The sequence below is a fragment of the Benincasa hispida genome, chromosome 4, assembly GCF_009727055.1.
Source record: "Benincasa hispida cultivar B227 chromosome 4, ASM972705v1, whole genome shotgun sequence".
Taxonomy (NCBI): domain Eukaryota; kingdom Viridiplantae; phylum Streptophyta; class Magnoliopsida; order Cucurbitales; family Cucurbitaceae; genus Benincasa; species Benincasa hispida.
The window spans coordinates 58750313-58775577 of NC_052352.1; positions in this window are offsets into that span (position 1 = coordinate 58750313).

A 25265-nucleotide genomic window follows, 5' to 3' on the forward strand; every position below is an offset into this window, starting at 1 on the left:
TTTTTTTTTAACTACACTACTTACCTCATATGCAATTACATCTAAGTCTAACTGATTGTGATCCTGACTCAATTGTGCATACACACGGGAATGAGGGCCATTATGAAGTCTCTATGTGCAACCGTCACCATATCTTTTACACCTAACATCCCATATTGTTTTCTTCGACTCAATGACTTCAAAATTTTGACGTCGAATGATTAAATAGCTCTTCACTGCATTTTTTAAATCCAATTTCGAATTGAATATAATCCCCTTAAGTAAGGAATCAGACCTCATATTATTGTCTCCCACCATTATCGAATCGGGTACAATGTTCATGTCGTTCAGGTCTATCTCAGTAAAAGTTTTAGGGACTTCATGAACACCATAAAATTCACCAGGTAGTTTATCTAGATCGATCATCATTGTCTATTTCAACTTTTTCATTGTTTGTGGCAATAGTTGGATCACAAGGCTCATCCTCCACATTATGACTTTCCAACTCAATAGTAGTTTCAATTTCTCTCATCGAGGTTGGACTTGGGACATCGGGTTGTGATATATACAGTTCAACTATATTTAAAGGGTATGAAGCATTGATTATCATGAACCGTACATCAGCTTCACTTCGTAATGAGATAGGAATGTAGAAAGTAGATCCTGCTACATAACTACCACATCTAAATATTACCTCTACCTCATCATCTCTATCTATAGATACTGCATCATATAATCCATTGATTAATGTGTTGAAGTCAACTTGACGATGCATGTTTATACGAAGACATGGTTGCCTATCATATTTTATACCGTTTGGCCCATTAACAATGTTTCTATGCATATAACATAGAAACCCCACAACGTCCATCGTAGTTTGGCCAATGCAATATGATATTTATCAGACTACGTAAGTATATATTAAGAAGAAAAATATCCAAATTTAATATTTCATCTACGTTAGAATGTCCAAATTTAATATCTCCATACTTAATATATTATTATAAACTATATATAGAATCTTTATGGAATGAAGACTTATTTAAGTTTATATTTAAAATTGATGAACTAAAAAAAAAAATGATATTTGTAATACATAGTAGAATAAAAGAAAAAAATCTAAAAATATATTATATATTTAAACTATTTGCAAATATGGATGAGTTGACTAGTCAATCTTTGATTTTTTTTTTTTTATTTTCTTCCCTTTCTCTGATTTTTGCTTCTTACCTTATCTTTTTTTTATTATTTTATTTTATTTTCTTTCTCTGATTTTTTGCTTCTTCCCTTTCTTTTTCTTTTTCTAGTTGTTCTCTCATTTGTCTGGTTTTTGCTTCCTTTTGTTCTATTTAATATGCTTTCATTTTTTCAGTTTTTGCTTCTTCTCTTTCTCTTATTTTTAAAATTTTTCTTTCCTTTATTTGAATTTTTTCTTCTTTTCATTTTTTTTCACAAGAATTATGAAGCTGAGTTCCGTACGCAGGACTTGAAAGTACTCAATTCATAAGTGACTTAACACTAACAAGCCAATCATCAAGTTTTATTATTATAACAAATAATAAATATAAATAGCAAATGAAAGTCTATCAGTGATAACCACTAATATTTTCTATCATTGATAGCTTAATCTTTTATTATATAGTTAATAGCCACTTATAAAAATCTATCATTGATAGTCAACTTAGTCAATTTAATTAATAAAGTTGAATCTCGAACTAAAATGTAAGTGGAATGCCTAGAAGTTATCACTAATAGCATATTTATCAGTGATAGAAGCTATCATCGAAAAGAAAAGAGACTTATAAATGTTTGGGAAGGACAAGAAAGGGGCAAAAAGGTTCTTTAGTGGCTATGATTAATAGAAGCTACTACTGATAACATGTTACCAGTGATAGAAGCTAATACTAATAGCATGTTATCGATGATAGAAGCTACTCGATAGCACGTTATCGGTGATAGAAGCTACCACTGATAGTACATTATCAGTAATAGAGAACTATCACTGATAGCATGATATCAGTGAGATCATTGATAGCATCTTATTTGTGATGTTATCAGTGAAAGAAACTATCACTGATAACCACAATATGAGTGATGTTAGCAATATCGTTGATAAAACTTAGGTGATATCTATATATCGAGTTTATTTCAAAGGTAATAACCAGTTATAGAAATATATCATTGATAACCTTAAGTGTTAATATTTCAAGGTTGATTCTAATTGATGAAAGTTTATCAGTGATAATGACTGATAGTTATTATCAGTGATAGCTACGATAAAAGATTATTAGTGATAACTACTATGATAATCAAAGTTGTTGGTCATCTTTCAAAGTTGATCACTATTTATCATTGATAGCCACTGATAGCCTAAAGTACTAATATTTAAACGTTGATTCCAATTAATGAAAGTGAATCAAGGATAGCTACTAATAATTGATAGTAAATTAAAAGCTAATATTTTAAGATTGTATTAAATTTTCTCAAATTGAAAGTTATAGCTGATAGCAACTATCATCGATAGCAATTAATAGAAGCTATCAGCAATAGTAGCTGATAGCAGCTATCAGTGGTTATCACTGATAACTTTCAATTAGAGAAAACTGGGAAGAAGCGAACAAAATGGTGGCTAGGTATGGGTTTTTTGTCTTTTACCATTTTTTGATCTATATATGCAATTATTTTATCATTGTACTACATATTCTATTATTTTGGGCTTGAATTCTATTTATGCAACTAGCCCAAAAAAAAAAAAAATAACTTATGATTTAAACTAGTATATCATAATAAAAGAAACTTATGGTTTAAATTAATATATCATAATAAATTCAAGATTTTATTACACTCAAAATGAAATTTTAATTTGACCATTTAAAACATTTAATAGTTTTTGTTTGAGTCTTTACTTAGGCCAACTATATTAAAAAAATATTTAACTTTTTGGTTGTATTCATTTCAAATATTTGAACATAAATTCACAATCAATTCATTTGTTAAAAAAATGTTGTTTGAACAATGGGTTGAAAATAGAAAATATGTATTATTAAATTAGTGTTTAATTCTTAACAAAAAAAAAAAATGCTTAATTACTATAGTTGGACGCGGATTTGATGACATTCTCCATTCCTATTGTTAGTTTCGGGTTTTCTATTTTTATAAAAGAACATTTTAAAAAATAATATCCACCTTAAACAAAATAATGATAAAAAAAATCAGTACCAAATCATGGGTAACTTGATTTTCTATTAAATAATGGAAATATATTAACATGAAAGAGAGTAATAAACTAAAATTACTTTTTAAAGGAATCATGTTTCATGCATCATAAAATTTTCTTAAATAGACATGCATCCTCATTTTTAAAATCAATCATAAATATTCTCTTATATAGACATAATAATAATGATAATGATTAAATGAACCAATGACTAAATAAACCGTAAAGATGATAACAACAACAATAATAACAATAACATTCAAACATTCAATATTCAATAAATCATTTCAAATAAAAGTAAATAACTATATACATAACCTTTGAATAATTGATTGTAGAATTTTTCTCATAAATAATATCCACTGTAAAAAAAATTTAAAAAATCAATACAAAATTATGAGAAACTTAATTTTCTATTAAATAACTAAAATATATCAACTTACTGAAAGAAAAATGTTGCATCTTACAAAAAAAAAAAAAAAAAACCTTTGAATGATCATTTGTAGAATTTTTCTCTGAAATAGTATCCACTGTAAACAAAATAATAATAATAAATCAGTACAAGATTATGAGAAACTTTATTTTTTTTATTAATAACAAAAATATATCAACTTACCAAAACAATGTTGCACTAAAATAAAATATTAATATGAACAGGTGAGGAAGATGATAGAAATTGAGATGACTATTAAATTTAGGGGAGGAATATGAAAAAAAATGTTAAAGGGATGACTGTTTGGGGAGAAGATATGAAGAATATAGAAGAAAAAAATGCTTCTCGGGTGTTAGGAGAAAATGGAGGAAGAAGGTGAAGGAATTGAGGGAAAAAATAGGTAAAATTTAAGGGAGAGAGTGAAGTGAAAAACAACAAATTCAAAAAGTATCACGTTCAACGAGGTGTCTGGTGGCTCTACATGCGTCTTTTGAACAAATGTATTTAGATTGATTTGACATTCCAATTTTTTTCTTTTTATTCTTTTAATTATTTGAATGCGTCTCTCATTTAAATAAAGACAAAAAAAATATCCTAAGTTTCTCTAAATAGTTTGAAAACAACCCTTTTATTAAATTAAATCCTAAAACATCCCTATTTCTCCCATTTACCCTACAATAAGATTTGGTGTTGTTACTACTAGTAGTGTTGGGAGCTAGTGCGAAATCCATGGCTCTATCAAAACACACACAAATCTCTCTCTAAACATCCATAATTATACGACCACAAGCTGATATTTGCGTGCATTTAATTCTTTTAGGCTTAATATTTTAGCATTAATCATTTGGTTTTGATTTCTTTAGTGTTTCTGTAATTTCTGAATTTTATACAAGATGAAGATCTTCATGCGTATTAATCGTTCTTTGTAATCGATCCTTGTTGCATTAATTATTCTTCATATTCAATCTTTGTTACATTGATCATTCTTTGTAGTCTATTTCTATTTTTTCCTTTTTGTTGTTGATTGATCATATCAGTGATAGACTAATATCGTTCTAATTCTATGAGTTTATCACTAATATGTTGATATCAATAATAGAATAAGTTTATTGGTTATAAAAGTCTACTACTCATACACTTTATAGATTATAAAATCGTCAATGATCAATTTCTATCGATTATAGAAATTATCCAAAAATCATAAATCACACTAATATGTTTTCAATGACATGCTTCTAATCTTGATAGAAGTTTATCGGTTATAAAAGTTTATCACTGATAGACCAATGATAAAGAAATATCGATGATGAAAGTCTACCAATCATTGATAGACTGTTATATTTTTTTTGATAGAATCATATAAACAATATTAGTAATAAAGACTTACACGTAATCATATAAGCCGGTATGAAAGTAGTGGTAATATAGGCCTATCACTAATATATTGGTGATAACACACTATGAGTGATAGGCCTATATTATCACTACTTTTATAACACATTATCATAATGTCACTTAGCATCGGTATCAGTAAATACATGTGTTCATTTTGGGAGTATCATTAATAGGCTAATATATTGAATTGAGATTTTAGAAAAAGATAGATTCGAATGGTGAGCTTGTTGAAGTCATATGTGTTCATTTGGGGAGTTTATGATTTTCTTGTGATTTTATTGAAGTCTGTCTATAATCAATGATAGATTTTTATCATTGATAGAAATCTACCCGTGATTTTAAAGTCAGTAATTAGCGGCTTTCTAATTGTGAGCCGTGAAAATTAGCGGCTTTCTAATTGTGTAGAAAATCAATATCAGATACAGATACGATAAGAATACGTCCAGATACGTGATAGATACGTATCTGATATGTAATTTCAAGTATCTAATTTTTTTTTTCCAGATACTTGAAGGGGATACGTGGGTCAATTTTTTTTATTTTTATTTTTATTTTTTGAAATTTAAGTCCAACCACTTAAAAATTCTAATCCTTAACCTATTTTATTTTAGTGCATGTTCAGGAGTGATTTTAAAGTCATCAAAATTCACTTTTTTAATATTTAAAATCACTCGAAAACACACTTTTAATTACTCAAAATTAATTTAGTTTTCAAATTTACATTTTTAAATGCAATTTTCATATCATCAAAATTAGTTTTGAAGAATTAAACATGTTTCACGGTAATTTTGAAAACGACAAAAGTGATTTCAACAATTTTAAAATCACTTCCAAACATAAAAGTCAACTTAAATTGAGCAATCCAAAACAAAATAAATTAAAAATGATAAAAACATAAAAAATTTAAAAAAACCTGAAACATAAATAAATCTTCATTCTTCCCTTCTCTCTCACTATTTAAATCATGATTCACACCCCCTTCATCCTCAACTTCATTCTTCAATCTTCATCTTTTACTTCTTTACTACCATCTACTCTAGATGCTCAACAATCACTCGACGTTACTGGATTTTTTTTTTCGAGTTATCACTCTCTTCTTGAATCTATTTTATTCTAATCTAAAATAAGTATTATAACGATTAATTAAACTTTATATATATATATATATATATATGTATGTATCTATATATGTATGTATGTATGTATGTATGTATGTAGCGTATCTTCGATGTATCCGTATCTTAGTTTTATAGAAATTAACGTATCGTCGTATCGTATCATATTCATATCATGTCTCGGTATCTGTATATGTGCTTCTTAGACAGCAACTTATTCCAAACATAACCATAGTATTAAATTTCTATCGACATGTCGATATTTCTATCGATGTTTTCACGTTTTCATGGGTTCGCTATTGTTATGAAGAATGAAAATGTTTCTATTAAATTGTCGAAAAATATACGAAACACAAAAAAAAAACATCAAAATGTCATTAAAAACAAATATATTATTAATATACATGCTTACTTATTCACAAAGAACAAAATGTTTATTTAACTATTTAAATATATTTTTAATATATATTTTTTTTATAATTTTTTCAGAAATATCCATCGAAATCAACTTTTTATCGATATTTCCATAAAAAAAAATTAAGACCTCGATATTTTTGTCGACATTGATATTTTAAACCTTGAGCATTTAGGGGTTCTAGTAATTTTACATGCGTTGAATTCCAATTTTTCTATAATCACAAATAAATTTAGCTTTTGTTATTTTTACAATTAATTTGAACGAATTTTTTGTGTGCAACTAACCCTTGAAAAATAGTAAAGTACTTGTTGATGTTGTTAGGGGGTTCCAAATTTGTATGTATGTATGTATTATTTATTTATTTTATTTATGGAGTAGTTGCAAATATAGTAATCAGACTCAAAGTATTTGTAGATATAGCATAATCCTAAAGAATTTCCATATATAATACAAAAATTTTAGATTTGATCTATGATTAGTCATATCGCTAGTAGGGGCTATTAGTGATAGACCATATGACATATTACTAGTAAAAATCTATCAACAATAAAATTTATCAACAATAGTTTATCAGCAATAAAACCTATCATTGATAGATTTTGTTATACTTGCAATTCTTTAAAAATATTATTATAAAATTATTATCCCTAAAAGTGTCAGCCAATCAATTACCCTTTATTTATAGAGTTCCAGCAACCCATTTTTTGAAGCCCGTTAGCCCAAGTGAGAAAATTAATAATAATAAACCATACTCCTTGATAGAAAGAAAGTTTTCAAGGCTTTCTATCAATCAAATAACATCAATAATCATCAGTCAAGAACTTCAACTAACAAGTAGTCTTATTAGCAAAAACGAGGTCGAACCACAAGAAAGCATGAAGATTAGTTTCTCAAAGCACATTTTTAGCTAAAGTGCAAAATTAGAGAAGGGGGGAGGGGGATGATGTGGTTTTAAGTTATCAGAGATGCATATTAATGAAGACATGAAAGTAAAAGGATAAAAGTATAATCAAACGAAATGTTCTAACCTAGAGGAATGAAATTACACAATGTAATCTTGATCATTAAACTTTCAAGGTGTGATTTTAACTTCTTGCCTAAGCCTAACCTAATTAATTAGAAACTCTAATGAATGGTTCTAATTATCTAATTAGCCAATATGAGTAAAATAATCCATTCTAAACATTTGAACTAATTGCATTAAGTTTTAGGGATTATGCTAGAATGAATATTTAATTTACAATTGCTTAATTAAACATTTAATATAGTTTCTCCTAAGTCAACAGAAAAATACTCCTTGCTGTCGACCAAAAATCATAAACTTATCTAACATATTGCTTTTTAGAGATTAACTTAAAATTATGTCACACATTATATTATAATCTAAAGCATCCAATCATACATTCTCAAGTGGTTTGTCAAACATTAATGAGAAAATACAATCAATAAAGCAAGTTAATTAAGATGGAAGCTCATGGACAAGAAATATAAATCACATTACAAAATACTCCAAAAAAATACGAAAGGTTCCTCCAAAATCCTCTAAACTAGAAAATCCTTGAACCTTACCTTCCCATGGTGATGGAAAAGATAAAAGCTTGCATCGTCTCGATTGATTACATGAGAGAAATAAAGAAAATACAAGTGGAAGATAGAAAAGGGGGAAAAATTGATTGGAGGCCGATTGGGGTGATGATGATAACCTAAAAAACTCAAAGAGGTTATTTATACCGTCATGGTACTAGGCCTAATTAGCCCTTTGTCTACATTGCAGCGCCAGGGTGGTATTGCGGCATTGCTCATGCCTCTTCCCTCTTGAAGATCTTTTGGTGACGCAGCGCTCTGTTGGTTTTAGGAAGAATGCCACACACGATGTCAGTCAATACCACTACGTCAGACTCCATGGGAAAAATTTCGTCTTTTCCTCTTCCGTTTGACTTGGTTGCTTCATTAGGGTTCTGAATTAATCCTCTTATCACCATTTGTTCATTAACGCTCGTTTCTATATCTTGGATGCCTAATACCTTTAAAATAAAGAAATAAGCATGTTAAATACAAAAATGATCCCAAAGTAAGCTAAGGAAAATAGCACATTTTAAGTGTTATCTTTCTTTCTTCTTTCATTTCTTAGTTCCTTATGCCTCACATAAATCATTCACCTTCTTTCTTTCGTTTGCCGCCCAAAGCGTGGTTCCACTAGAGCACCTCTGCATGGCTCCATGGCATCATTTTCCTCTTCACCTCCACGCATGGTAGCATTCAACACCATGCATTGTGAACACCTCCACCTCCACGATAGAAAGAAGTACGTTCCACCTCCACCTCCACGATAGTACCACAAACGTTCACCACAGCTCCACCTCAACACCTCCATGTCAACACGAAGTGTAAGATTTTTATTGAATTTTAGGATGCTTCAAGTTTGAGGGTTGGGAACACAAGCAACCAAGAAATGAATCGATTTTAAGCAAACCAAACATGAAGTACTCTGATGGACGTGTGCTTCATCACAGGAGAAAATATGTCATATTTGGTCATTCTCTTTGAGTGTACCACATGGCCACCAATCTAGCCTTATATCTAACTCCACCGTCATCTGCCTTCCTCAGTTTCTTCTTGAAGATCCACTTACAACTCATCACTTTCTGTTTAGAAGGTAGAGGAGTTAGAATCCAAGTCTCATTTTTATACAAAAAGCTCATTTCACTATTCATGGCCTTCACCCATTGTTTCTTCTCTTTACTCTTGATAACTTCTTCATAGTTCTTTGGTTCATCATCATTCAGGTCATCATAAAGATTTGCAAAACCTACATAATCATCTTCTCTATATCTCTAAGATGGCATTCTTTCTGTTATGCTTCTATTTCTTGTTAGAGTGTAGTCTGCTAGGTCCTATGTCTAAGGTTCTTGAACTGTTTTCTTTGTCTCTATCTCTTCTTCTTCAAGATGATCAGGGTGATCAATTTGAATAGGATTAGAAGGGGTCTATTTAGCATTAGAAAGTTCCACCTCAGAATGAACTTGAACCACTGTTCCATCATCAGTCTTATCTGTTTTAAGATCTTTAGAATCCATATAAAGCACTTCTTCTCTAAAAACAACATCTCTATTGATTAGACTTTGATTAGTTCTGAAATCCCACAACTTGAACCCTTTAGTTCCTTCAGGATAGCCAATAAACATACACTTCACTGCCCTAGGTTAAACTTTCCCTTATTTGTCATGTATATAACCCACATAACCAAAAGGCTTTAGGAATGAAAGATTAGGAGGATGCCCTGACCAAACTTTTTCAAGTGTTTTGAAATCAATAGCTGTGCACGAACTTTTATTGATAGTAAAACAGGCTATAGTTACTGCCTCTACCTAAAAAGATTGCCACTTTAGCTTCTGAAATCATGTACTTAATCCTTTCTAGGATAGTTCTATTAATCCTCTTAGCTACTCCATTCTGCTGCGGGTGTAGCCTACTAGTTTGTGTCTAGTTGTTCCATTCACAACACAAAAACTATTAAAGTCATTGCCTAAATACTCTAATCCATTATTCGTCGTCAAATATCTAGCTTTTAAATTTTTCAAAAGTTTGGTCTTTAGGTTTTAGCAAAAATACCCAAACGTTTCTTGAAAAGTAATCTATTAAGGAAAGAAAAGACCTTGAGCCACTCCATGAGAGAGTCCTTGTAGGTCCCCATAAATCATCATGTATGTAGCTAAAGACTTTTTTGGTAGACTGAGTTCCCTTCACAAAATTCTGCTTTTTTACTTTCCATATACACGGTGCTCACAAAAATTCAGCCACTTAGTGCCTCAAGACTTAATTAACCTCTGTCTTTGTAGTTCTTATATCCGTTTCTCACTTATATGTGAGAGTCTTCTATGCCATAAATAAATCTCATCCACTTTATCGTTTTAAGCAACACAAGATTGAGCTGGCAAAGTAATATTTTTGACAAAATAAAGACCATTGGACCTTATTCTAGTAAAGATAGTCATTCCTTCCTTCATGATCTCTAGACTTCCATTCTTCCCAACAAAAGAACAATCCTGATCATGAAGCATTCCCATTGAAATCATATTCCTTCTCAGCTATGGAACATGTCTCACCTCCATGAGAAGTATGTCCCGATTATCTTGGAGTTTGAGTACCACTAGGCCTATTCCAATCACTTTTCAGCCATGATTGTCTCACATGAAAATAGAACTACCATCCCATGATTTGTAGGAAACAAACCATGACTTTGATAATGTCATAATATGATAAACGCACCCTAAGTCTAATACCCAGTCTTCCTTGATTTCATGGTCATTTGCCTTTTCCTCAGTGGTGACTAGGATTTCTGTAAATTCAAATCAATCTTTTCCAATAGAGACCACTCTCGTTCCATGTTCCTTTGGCCTTTTGAAGTATTTCCTGTAGGACTTTTTTTTCTCTCAAGACAACTTCCCTTGAAATGTCCTTCTTTATGGCAAAAGAAATATTTCAAGACAGGCTTGTCCTTTTGAGATCGATGTCCTTTTTGAAAACCTAATTTTCCTTTCCTTGAGAATGATTTTCCTTTGTAAATAAAGATTCAACATCACCACTGCCCTTTGAATGAAGCTTGAACTCCAATTCCTTACTCCTCAAAGTTGTGATCACATTATCGATAAAAATTAAGTCCCTACCATACTTCAAAGCTGTCTTTACATCCTTATAGCTCTCATTAAGAGAGTTTTTCATGATGGCTATCTCATTGTCCTCCCCAAGTTTGTCCCCTATTTGAGCAAACTCAGTAGTGGGTTTCTTAAATTCATCAAGATTAGCATCCAAGGATCTTGAAGCACTCATCTTGAAAGAAAACAACTTCTTTCTCACATAGAGCTTGTTAGGCACATCCTTCTTTAGGTAGAACTTTTTCAGCTTCTCCCAAACCATATAAGCTGTGTTTTCATTAATAACTTTCCTAAGAACATTGTCTAAAATTTTTAAGATCGGTGCCCCATAGATTGCTTCTTCCATAGTCTGCTTTTGTTCATCATTGATATTTGTTGGCAAGGTTTTTGGATCCTCGATTGCCCTTGAAGCCTTTTCTGACTTTCTTGACTTTCTTGATTGTTAATCTCCATTTCCTGTGAATTTCTCCACCTCATAACAAGCCACTGCCATCTCTGACTTTCTTGATTGATCTTGATGGATTTCTTGAAGAATCTTAGAGCTTTCTTGGAGTTTTCTTGGAGCTTTCTTGAGTGTTTTTCTTAATGGCTTTGATACCAGTTGTTAAGTCAAATATGTGTCTTATACATTTGGAGCTTTCATCATTAAAGGAAGCCTAAATATAAACAGAGAATGAAAAGACCCAAACTTAAAAATGGAGTAGGTGACAAATGTGATGTTGGCCGTGTTGCGTAGCGGAATTAGAAAAAGATGAGTAAAAACCTTCTGTAATTCAGACTTTCTTCATTATTCAGATTTACTTCTCTCTCTAGGGTTTTGATTTCTCTCTAATATCTTTTCTATGTTCTTGTGTGTTTTGTACAGATCGAAGAGTGAAAATTCAAAAAATGAAGCATGCAACACAAGAAATGAAAAAAAGATAAGGAGATCTATACAATGATTATAGTGGTTCAGTCATGGAGACTTACATCCACTTCAAGGTATGAGATTCATCCTTTTATTCAAGTTTTATGAGTTGGTTTTACAGAATTTCTTAGAAAATACTCACATATATGCTCTCTCTCACTTTTCTTTATTTTGGTACATATATATAAAGAGAGTTAGTTTTAAATACAATAATCATGAGAAGTTAGTTTATTTTGTTTCAACTAACTTCTCTAACAAACATTTGTTTTTTGTGTGAGGTGAGCTAGAGAATGAAGACTCAGCTAGAGCTTGTTCTATCAAAGGTAATCTTATGCTAAATTTTTTTTACAACATATTTTAGTGACCGACAGAATAAGATAATTTTAGATGACCATGTGATTATCAATTATATAAAGAAAAAAATATAGGTAATTTTGAATACACACATAAAAATATGTCAGGTGACAAATTTACTTTTTAAAAAAGGATTAATTTTATTTTTATTTTTTTACTGTATAAGAAAAACGAGATGTATGAAATTAGGTACAATCTAGCATCCTAATCATTACCCTTATATAAAAATATCCATGATATTAGTACAAAATTTATCAATGCTTTTTCATATTCATATAACTTCTTTCTTTTTACTTCTTAGGTTTCTTTCTGCATATTATAATTATTAAAATTTTATATGGATAAAAGGAAATATTCCTAAATTCTTTTAAAAAAAAAAAGAAAAAAGAAAAAAGAAAATAATCCTAAATAAATTACAGATGATCAAACGTTCTTAAAAATAAATAGGTAAATGGGTTAGTTAGGTCAATTAATACGTGTAAATTATGTAAATTGTTGAATTGAAAAGTAAAGCAAAGAAACAAATAGAAAATGATTTTTACACAAACATGCATATTAATTTATTCCAATTCTACCCTTCCATAACCCAAAAATTAATTGAAAAAAAAAAATCCCACATTTAGACAATTGACTCCATCCCCCTTGTCCAAATAAAACGTTTATTTCCAAGACTTTTCTTTCCCTAATGACTTTGACTTTTTGGTAAATTTCATTAGTTTAAGGTGCCATTCCATCCTAAAATTAAATCAGAAAAGTAATTAATCACTTTTATAAAGATTATGACATCGTCAAAGTAAACATAATTTAATTTACATCTAGTATGTGTTAACAACGAAAAAAAATATGTGCGACGAAACACTTTGCACCTATGTATTAAAACAAATTGTGAAATCTTTTTTTATTTTCAATGTGAAATATCCTTAGCATGCTCCTTATGATGGAGCAATTTAATATACGTGTGAGATAAATTGCCTCTTTAGATTCACATTTTTTAGGTATCATCCTTCTCTTTAGACTTAATATCTCCTTAAAGTCAATTGATAATAAGAGGAGTAATTCGTTTATTTTATAAAGGATTGTGAGGTATCTTTGAGTCTTTTCAACGTGAGATGTTTGACATGTCTGTTTAAAGTGGTGTCTCTTTAAATTTATTGTTTTTGTAGGGTTTTGCTCTTATTTTCTTTGGACTGAACACTCATTTGAGTTTAGGATACACTTTGATACGCTATTATATGAACATGAGATTTTGTTTGAAAACCAATTGTAATAAAAAGGATAGACACATGATGTTCCTCATATTTTCTTATAAATACTTTTCTCAAACTTGGTTAGGGCTATTTATAATTTTTTAACATGTTTGTCAACTTTGCATGTAAGATATAAATTTAGATTGTATTTAGTTTGTACCATTCAAAAGTTGGCCTACAATCCATTAAAAGAATAGTTTTAAACTGAGTCATATTGAAGTGGCTGAGTCCAATGTCACACATCGTTTGTCAATGTTTGACCCATAAAACTAAACAATATTTGGTTGGAAATATTACACCGAATGATTCAAAATTGTTGTTCAATGTACATATATTCCCGAGTTAACCTAATTAATTAAATAATTACCAATTAATCATTATTTTAATTCATATAAAACAAGAAATATGGTCTTTAGCGATAAAAAAAATTTGATATAAAATCTCTTTTTTCTTGGCAAATATTATTTAGCAACGAAAAACTTTCGTTACAATCATTCATCTCTAAAGCTTAATAAGTCAAAGGTTTTTCCAATGATCTTTAAAAAAAGTCGTAAGATGCAACGAATTATAAAACGTTACATTCTTTGTTGGGCTTGCTCACTTAATTGCTTGACCAAGAAAAGCCCAAATAATGAAAATGTCTTCAGCTGAAAAGGCCCATGATCCAAAGGCCTTAGTTGATTTACCCCAAGACCTGGTAGGTAGATCGCACGGCTCTGGTTGCTCCACGACCTTCTAGCTGATGTGCAACACGTGGTAATAAAGCAATCTGATTTTCTTTCTCTCTCTCGTTTCAGACTTCTATTTACAGAAGCTTTCTCTCTAACCCTCTTCTTGTTTGATTGTTTGCGTGTGAATGAAGAAGAAGATGAAACATGCAATGTGAAAAAGAGAAAGAAAAAGAAAAGAGCTACACAAAGATGTACGTGGTTTGGCAATAGAGTGCCTACATCCACGGGAAGGATAAGAACTTTTATTATTCAAGAGCTAAGTCATTTTTCTTTTACAGATCTTGTAGCTTCCTTGTAAGTTTCTAAAATATCTCATTACTAAATGTAAATGATGCATATTTATATTTTGAGCTAATACAAGTAGTTACATAACAAATTGTAAAGAAAGTGTAAATAGTCGTTGAAGTCTTGATTTGTATGCTTGAACTTATTTTTATACTTCAAATCTCCACCTTATGCTCAACATGCAAGCTTTTCTCCTTCCAGATCTAACTGGTCTTCACCCCTTTTCAGGTAGGTGGAAGCCGATCTAACCAAGACAGTTGGAGAGCTTGAGCTTTGAAACAGGTGGTAAGCATATCAGTTGCATTCTCAGTGGTATGGACTTTGTGAACTTCGACTTCACTTTTTTCTATTCTGTCCCTTACGAATTGATATTTTATATCTATGTGTTTGGTCCTTAAGTGGTACTGAGGGTTTTTGGAAAGATGAATGGCACTTTGGTTATCACAATAGATCTTAACTACTGTTTGATTGATACCAAAGTCTTTCATCAACCTTTTTAACCACAATGCTTCTTTTATAGCTTCTGATAATGCCATGTATTCTACTTCAGTAGTAGATAGGGTTGTGATTGACTGAAGGTTTGCTTTCCAACATAGTAAATTAGGACCATATAAGAATAGATAACCTGTTAATGATCTCCTTTTGTCTTGGTCACCTGCAAAATCTGAATCAACATATCCATATAGCTCTAATTTTGTTTCTTTTTTACTTTGATATGTTAATTTAGATTGTTTAGACCATATTCAGTATCTTAATATCCATTTTATTGCTTCCCAATGCTTTTTTCCAGGGTTAGACATGTATCTACTGACAAGACTAGTACAATAGGATAAGTCTGGTCTAATTGATATCATTAGATACATTAAACTACCTACTGCTTGGTTGTAAGGGATTAATTTCATTTGAGTTAAATGTTCTATATCTGTTTCCTTAGGTGAATTAGCTGAGGAGAGTTTAAAATGACTAGTAATAGGTATAGTAACAGGCTTAGCATTAGACATATTGAACCTTTTAATAACCTTTTCACAGAAGTTTGTTTGACTGATGGTGAGGATAGAGAAAGCACTATCTCTATTTATTTCAATCCCAAGAATCTTTTTAGACTGACCTAAGTCTTTCATGTCAAACTCTCTCTTTAGGAGATCTTTGCCATGTTTTATATCCTTCTTGGATTTCTCAGCTAGCAATATATCATCCACATAGAGGAGTAAATAGACTTTGTCCTTATAGGTAGTTGAATTAACATAAGAACAAGTGTCATAGGTACTCCTTTGAAACCTAATACTCTCTATGTAGTCATTGAATCTTCTGTACCAGCATCTAGGGGATTGTTTAAGACCATATATAGATTTTTTTAGGAGACAATAAAGGTCTTCCTTTTCTCTTTCTTCAAACCTTTTAGGTTGAACCATATAGATAACCTCTTCTAGATTTCCATGAAGGAAAGCTGTTTTAACATCTAGTTGATCTAATTCAAGTTTGTAATGAGCAATTTGAGACAGTAGAAGTCTGATAGAGGTTTGCTGGTGAAAAAATTTCAGAATAGTCTATGCCTTCCCTTTGAGTAAATCCCTTAGCCACTAACCTAGCCTTATACCTAGGTTTTTCTTCTTTAGTAGAACCCTCCTTTAGTTTATATATCCACTTGGAAGCTATAGGCTTGCATCCTTTAGGAAGAGGGGCTAGGGTCCAAGTGTTGTTGACACTGAATGATCCCATTTCTTCACACATAACTTCAATCAAAGACTTAGCATTAAGGCAGCTCACTGCCTTTTCAAAAGTAGCAAGTTCTTGGTCATTATGAGCTATTGTGGCATTTAGAATTATGATCATGTAATTAGTTTCAGTATACCTAGCTGGAGGAACTATTACTCTTCTTTGTTTATCTCTAGCTAATGAGTATTGACTCAAATCAGGTTGAGTTTCAGTATGCTCAATAGATTTCACCAGAGTTTTCCTTTTCTTCTTCTTCAGATTCATTAGGAGGATTGTAACTAGTGGATGAATCTTTAGGTGCCTCCACCTCAATCCTAGTAGTAGTAGGGCTTTTAGGAACTTCACAGGTTGTCTTTTTCTTTTGCGTAAACATCTCTTTCTCTCTAAAAGTAACATCTCTGCTTACAACAAAACTTTTCTCAATAGGATTCCATATCTTAAAGCCTTTAACACCTTCTGAAAACCCAATAAACATACACTTCATTGCCCTAGATTTTAGTTTCCCTTGACTTTGGTGAATATAGCCTACACATCCAAATATTCTTAGATTATCTAGGTTAGGAGGATGTTTTGTCCATCTTTCTTCAAGAGTTAGGAACTTTAAGAAGGAATGAAGACACCTATTTAAGGTGAAATCAGTGTAGCATGCTGCCTCAGCCCAATACTTTTCACTAAGAATAGCATCTAAAAGAAGACATCTAACCCTTTCCATGATTGTTCTATTAAGTCTCTCAGCAACTCCATTCTGTTGAGGAGTAGGTCTAACAGTCCTATGCCTAGTTATGCCCGTTTCTTTACAAAACTTATTAAACTCTTCACTACAGAATTTCAGTCCATTATTAGTTCTCAGGTATTTAATTTCTTTAGAAGTTTGCTTCTCTATCATGAGTTTACATTCCTTAAACTTATCAAACACTTGGTCTTTAGTTTTAAGAAAGTAAGCCCATCTTTTCCTAGAGAAGTCATCAGTGAAAGAGAGTAAATACCTTGAGCCACTTAGGCTAGGTGTAGAAGTTGGACCCCATAGGTCTAAATGAATATAATCTAGGATAGCCTTTGTGGTATGTTGTGCTTTAGTAAAACTCTGTCTTGTAGCATTTCCTAAAACACAATGTTCACAGAAAGTTAGATTATCTGAGAGACCTTTAGGTAGTATCCCTTGCTTAGATAAGACTTCTAGGCATTTAACACTAATGTGAGATAGTTTCTTATGCCAAACATTAGCCTCAGTGATCTCATTTGTGGTGGCAACATATGCCCCTGTCATCATTTCAACTCCTTTAACCACAAATAAGTCATTTACTTTTTCCCCAACAAGTATTACCTTAGAGTCTTTTAGCACCTCAAGGGTTCCTTCTTTGCCCCTGTATTCACATCCAATTGCATCAAGCATTCCTAAGGAAATTAAATTTCCCTTAAGAAGTGGAACATATATTACATTTATAAGAAGTTTAACAGTTCCATCCTTAAGTTTCATAGAAACCGAGTCAATGCCTTCTATCTTACAACCTTGGTTGTTTCCCATGTAAACCATTTCTCCTTCAATTTCTTTATAGGTGTTAAACCATGGTCTCATAGAGGTCATGTGATAGGTGCATCCAGAATCTAGGACCTAATCATGTTTTCCGAGGGGATTTACATGGTTGGATTTATCTAAGGTTGAGGCTAGAGCATTTGAGTAGATATAAGATCCTTCTACCATAGAAGCTTCAGGTTGTTTACCTTTAGAGTCTTTTTCTTTTTCTTGATTCTTCCTTTTAAGAATAAAATAATCTTTGATTAAATGTCCTTTCTTTTTGCAGTATTTACATTTTAGTTTCTATTTAGGCTTATTTTCTTCTGAATTATGTGGTTTTCTGTCCTTTGAGTGATTTGGTTTAAAATTTCCTTTAACAAATAAACCTTCACCACTAGGATGATCCTTTTTGACAGTTTGTAACTCTAGCTCTCTAGTTCTTAAAGCTGATATTATTGTATCAGAATTTATGTTATCCCTTTCGTATTTTAGAGCATTTTTTATTTTCCTATAGGGTTCAGGCAGAGAATTAAGAAGCACATAGGCCTCATTTTCATCTCTAAGATTCTCTCCTAAGGTTTTGAATTTAGCAACCATTTTCTTGAATTCATCTAGATTATCAGTTAGAGACTTTGATGAATCCATTTTAAATGTAAAGAATTTTTCCCTAAGGTATATTTTACTAGGAAGATTCTTTGTAGCATATAAGTCTTCCAATTTAGTCCATATCCTATAGGATGTTTCTTGATCTAAAACTTGCCTTAAAACATTATCACTAAGGTTTAGGACTAACGTACCATAAGTTGCCAGCTCTCAATCTTTTTTTTTTCTTGAGTTGTCACTGAGGCTGGAAGTGTAGATGGGTCAAGGAGAGCTCTGTAAGCCTTCTGTTGGCCAAGAATTGTTTGATTTTGGCCTTCCATAGACCAAAATCTCTTTTACCATCGAACTTCTCTACTTCAAATCTTGCTAATGACATCTTGGAGTGAAACATGAATCTTGAATCTTCAAGAACTGCAATCTTGTAAGCCTTTTTGCTCTGATACCACTTTGTTGGGCTTGCTCACTTAATTGTTTGACCAAGAAAAGCCCAAATGATGAAAATGTCTTCAGTTGAAAAGGCCCACGATCCAAAGGCCTTAGTTGAATTGCCCTAAGACCTGGTAGGTAGATCGCACGACTTTGGTTGCTCCACAACCTTTCAGCTAATGTGCAACACGTGGTAATCACCAATTTCACTGCCTGATGGAATTGACACCATTCTGATGGGACAAAGGGAAAAATAACAAAACAATCTAATTTTCTTTCTCACTCTCGTTTCAGACTTCTGTTTATAGAAGCTTTCTCTCTAACCCTCTTCTTTTTCGATCATTTGCGTGTGAATGAAGAAAAAGATGAAACATGCAATGTGAAAAAGAGAAAGAAGAGGAGAAGAGCTACACAGAGAAGTACGTGGTTCGGCAATGGAGTGCCTACATCCATGGGAAGGATATGAACTTTTATTATTCAAGAGCTGAGTCACTTTTCTTTTACAGATCTTGTAGCTTCCTTGTAAGTCCGTGAAGATCTCACTACTAAATGTAAATGATGCATATTTATACTTTGAGCTGATACAAGTAGTTACATAACAAATTGTAAAGAAAGTATAAATAGCCGTTGAAGTCTTGATTTGTATGCTTGAGTTTATTTTTATACTTCATTCTTGTTGTGACGAACAATTAAAAGTCACAATATGCAACGTGATGGAAGCGTGTGATGACATGCAGAAATGCATGTCATCTTAAGCCTTTTATTTAGAATTATGAGGGCTGTTAAGCATAATATGCGGCAATTATGTTAGAAAATCGGACTACCGCATAGATGACCGCATGCGGAGATATTCTCCATCGCAAATGCGAATGCATACGATCAACGCATGCGTGTTACGGTAATGAACCGCATACGTCCATCGCATAGGAGTTGCAATCGTCAAGCAATTACGGTCATCGTGTAGAACTTGCGGTAATCAAGCGAATGCGGTCATTTCCGGATTGCGACTACACGATAACGCATAATAGTGAGTTTACGACAAGGTTGGTGGAATGAACGCATCAACGCATATCTCAGAAAAATCAAAAGATGATGTTGACATTTCACCTACCACGTCGTTAGCAGCAGAGATTCAAAAAAGGATTAACGTGCTGCAAATGTCAGAATCAGAGCAGTTCATTAATGCTGTCGGTGATCAAGCTCTATAAATAGAAGTCGTTGAGCTGAATTTCAATGAATCTAGGGTTTTTCATCCAAGGTTTTCTACCTTCGGATGGATCCCTATGATCCAGACTAACGCGTGAAAAGAAAGCTTGAGAGTTCTTCATCTCCTTCATCCATTTCGAATGACGACTGTAGCCTTCACCGAAGTTAGATCTCGAGAGAGTCAGCTCCACTGCCCTTCCATGGCACCACTGGCAGCCTTGACACACATTTGCTGGAAGCAAGACATTGCTTCCAGCAGGTTATTTCATTTTCTCTTCTTTTCTTATATTGTATTGTATTACATTTTGAATTAAGAAATTAATACATTGTGTTTAACACATTTCTATGTTTCCTTTGATTCCATCTTCATCTTCATTACTTACTATCCTTAACTTTCATTGCATCACTTAGTGAGATTGCTAAAGTATCGTATACTTAGTCATGTGGATTAGAGATATGAAACATGTAGCAAACCACCGAGAGGTGTGCGTTGTGCGAGTGTGTTAGAAAACCTTATTTGCTTAGTGTGAAGCTGTAGCAACGCCTGTCTATAGACGGACGCAATGCTTGTCTATGAGTAAAGTCAGCAACAACTAACTACTCAGGAGGGTAAGTGGTTGGTCGCATTAAGCAATGTAAGCAAGTATTCACTAGACATTTACGTCGACCAAGTTTATGCGGTTACCTTGTCTTATGAGTGCATCATTCATCACTTAGGCATACTTGGAAGACTAGAGAGAGCAGATTAGAATGCATAAGCAAGAATGGGGAACTTAGGAATAAGCTTTGTTTGCTATTACACAGTGTATGCACCCTACGGAGAGGATATTGCATGTGTCCAAGAAGTAGGATACAGTGGCGGTATGCGGTCATCTCGACACGTTTGCATACACACCACATACGTCCTAGATTTAGGCTCAAGTGTGTGTAGCATGATCACATAGCTTGCGTTGGCTGAGGTTGCCCTTACGGTCAATCTTAAGAGTTTGGCGATGAAGACATCCTCACATTTTATCTATTTTCCCATCCATTTACTTCACATCAACAGTTGCGTGTCTCTACCTCTCATTCATACTTCTCATTGTGTTGTTTTGTTATTTAGAAGTAGGAGTAGTTGTAGCATAAAACCCCCATCATTCTTTTATTCAACCACCACATACACATCACCACATACATCTAGCTACAAGTCCCTAAGTTCAACCTCGGATTACCTGAGAAACTTGCGTTTGCGTTATACTTGGTGTGAGCAAAAAGAAAACTTGTGATGGAACACATGGTCATTGCATACTTTCGTTAACGCATAGTTCACTCCAACGCATGACCACCGGACGCATGATAATCATGGCATACCTTAAGACATGCATCGCATATTGCGTTCACTTAATTTTAGTCATCAAGTCTTTGACAGCTAAATTAATTAATGATTTCACATCATTAAGTTTTTTACCCCACCAAACTTAGAATCATGCTTGTCCTCAAGCGGTGCGTTATACTCAAGAAATTCTTAACTTGCTTGCTTTCCTTTGCGATGACCAGCTTCTCAGAATATAATTACTCATACTCTAACCATCGCCGCAATGTTGTTCTCCTTTAAGTTTAGCTTTGAGAATGCATTTGTTCAAAAAATTTCAAAAATTTGCAATGACTTATTCGAATGCGACGTTGAACTTGGTTACGGCTCTTCGTTTTGGCTTACCCTCACGTGTGTCATGCGGGCATTCCAACTTCGGTTCGTTCCATATTCAACTAAACTCTTATCTTGCTTGATTTGGCTTGCGCCAGACAGAGGAGTTGTGCTTATGCGTTGATCTTGGTGACTTGCCTTCATTTTGGCTTGCCCCCACATGTGTCATGCGGACATCCAACTTGGGTAAGTGCCTTTCACAACTTAACTCTTATCAACATGGGTTTCCCCATTGTATTGGACAGCGGAGATGTTATTCTCAAAATTCTTTCTATTTTTTTTCTTTTACATAGAAATGACAACAATGTAATGAACACAATTCTCTCGAGACCGCTGCCAACCACCAAAATTTAGCGGTTGGCAGCGTTCTCACCGCAAGCTAAAAATAAAATTACAGGAATGCGGTAACAAGCATTTGAGCAAAGGTTTGCACATAATAAAACTTAAAGACTTTCAAAATTTGAAGAGAATATTAAAAGTAAGGAAAACCCTGCAATGCTTAGTTAGTAGTTGCGGTGAATTATACGTACCATCATAGAAACATCGCAAAGGAGCGCAATCGGGAAAAGAGAATTTCAAAAAGATAGTGCATGAAAGATAACAAGAAAGGATCTTAGGAAAAATAACGCATGCGATCATGCATTGGAATCCACACAATCGAAGCCGTGTGTTTGAAGGATGGAGAGACTTCTTCCGTTGTAATGCGCGTCAAGGAGAATTATTTTTTGCACCTATAAAGAGAAAATGAAAAACAAACCAAGGAAGCAGCCGCATATCCAAAAATAACAATAAAATAAGTCTAAACTAAGAAAGCAGGTAAAGATAGAGTAGAAGAAGTCCCTGAAAAAATTGGAGTGTTGTGATTGCAAGGAGTCTCCCATGCAGGAAATTTCTCTCAAACTGCTTAGGTCAAGATGCCTTGACCATTGGAACTTCCGGAAATTGTTGGGCACATGTTTGCCACCATGTGCTTAGAAATTTACCTTCAGCTCATGCGACTGATTGCCCTTCTACCTTGGGGTCAATACTGGCTTTCAGTGCATCGTCTACACTTCAATATTGTTTGCAACTTGGTCGCACAAGCTACAATACTCCTAAGATAAAAAGGTTGCCTGCAGAGACACAAAACTCAACAAACAATTAGCTGCCAAGTCCCCAACAACGACGCCAAAAACTTGATGACGTGAAATTATTTATTAATTATTTAGCCCTCAAAGACTCAATGACTAAAATTAAGTGAACGCAATATGCGATGCATGTCTTAAGGTATGTGTTGATTATCATGCGTCGGTGGTCATGCGTTGGAGTGAAATGTGCATTAACGAATGTATGCGATGACCATGCGTTCCTGTCACAAGTTTTCTTGCACTCACGCCAAGTATAACATGAACGCAAGTTTCTCGGGTGATCCGAGGTCGAACTAAGATACTTGTAGCTAGATGTATGTGGTGATGTGTATGCGGCGGTTCAATAAAAGAATGATGGGGGGTTTCATGCTAAAACTACTCCTACTTCTAACTAACAGACAATGCAATGAGAAGTATGAATGAGAGGTAAAGACACGACAACCGTTGACGTGAAGTAAATGGATGGAAAATAGATAAAATGTGAGGATGTCTTCATCGCAACTCTTAAGATCGACTGCAAGGGCAACCTCAGCCAACGCAAGTATGCGATCCTGCTACACACACTTGAGCCTAAATCTAGGATGTATGCAGTGTGTATGCAAAAGGGTCGAGATGACCGCATACCACCACTGTATCCCACTTCTTGGACGCATGCAATATCCTCTCCGTAGGGTGCATACGCTGTGTAATATCAAATAGAGCTTATTCCTAAGTTCCCCATTCTTGCTTATGCATTCCAGTCCACTCTCTCAAGTCTTAGATTTGGATTTTAGACTACTCTTCCAATTATGCCTAAGTGATGAATGATGCGCTCATAAGACAAGGTAACCGCATAAACTTGGTTGTCATAAGATTATTCCTATCTCTAGTGAATACATGCTTACATTGCTTGATGCGACTAACCACTTACCCTCCCGAAAAGTTAGTTGTTGCTGACTTTACTCATAGACAAGCTTTGTGTCCGCCTATAGACCGGTGTTGCTACAGCTTCACACTAAGGAAATAAGGTTTTCTAACACACTCGCACAACGCACACCTTTCGGTGGTTTGCTACATGTTTCATATCTCTAATCCACATGACTAAGTATACGATACTCTAGTAATCTCACTAAGTGATGCAATGAAAGTTAAGGATAGTAAGTAATGAAGATGGAGATGGAATCAAAGGAAACATAGAAATGTGATGAACACAATGTATTAATTTCTTAATTCAAAATGTAATACAATACAATATAAGAAAAAAAGAGAAAATGAAATGAATAGCTGGAAGCAATGTCTTGCTTCCAGCAGATATTTTTCAAGGTTGCCGGTGGTGCCATGGAAGGGCGGTGGAGCTGACTCTCTCGAGATCTAACTCCGACAAAGGTTCCAATCGTCACTCGGAATGGATGAAGAAGATGAAGAACTCTCAAGCTTTTTTTTCACGCGTTAGTCAAGATCATAAGGATCCACCCAAAGGTAGGAAAACTTGGATGAAAAACCCTGGATCCATTGAAATTCAGCGCAGCGGCTTCTATTTATAGAGCTTGATTGCCGACAGCATTAATGGACTGCTCTAATTCTGATATTCGTAGCGCGTTTGTCCTTTTTTGAATCTCTACTGCTAACGACGTGGTAAGTGAAATGTCAATATAATCTTTTGATTTTCCCGAGATATGGATTGATGCGTTCATTCCACCAACCTTGCGGTGATCCCACTATTATGCATTATCATGTAACCGCAATCTTGAAATGACCGCATTCGCTTGATTACTGCAAGTTCTACACGATGAATGCAATCGCTTGACGATCGTAACTCCTATGCGATGAACGCATGCGGTTGATTACCGCAACACCCATGCGTTGATCGTATGCGTTTGCGTTTGCGATGGAGAATTTCTTCGCATGCGATCGTCTATGCAGTAGCCCGGCTTCCGCGTTGCGTTCACTTCCTGCGGTAGCTACAAAAATAGACAATTGAACGCATAATAATGCATAATAGTTGGTTAGCTAAGATTCTTAAAGCTGAATGAGCAAACTCATTTTCTCATGAATTCCTAACATAATTGCCACATATTCTGCTTAACAACCCTCATAATTCTAAATAAAAGGCCTAAGATGACATGCATTTCTGCATGTCATCGGCGTGTAATGGACACTCATGAATAAATAACTAACAAAGGAATATTTGATAGAACAATTTCACTTTTATTTGAAAGACTCTTCAAACTTGGCTATTTATGTATTCTTCTCTATACACTTGGATGCTTTA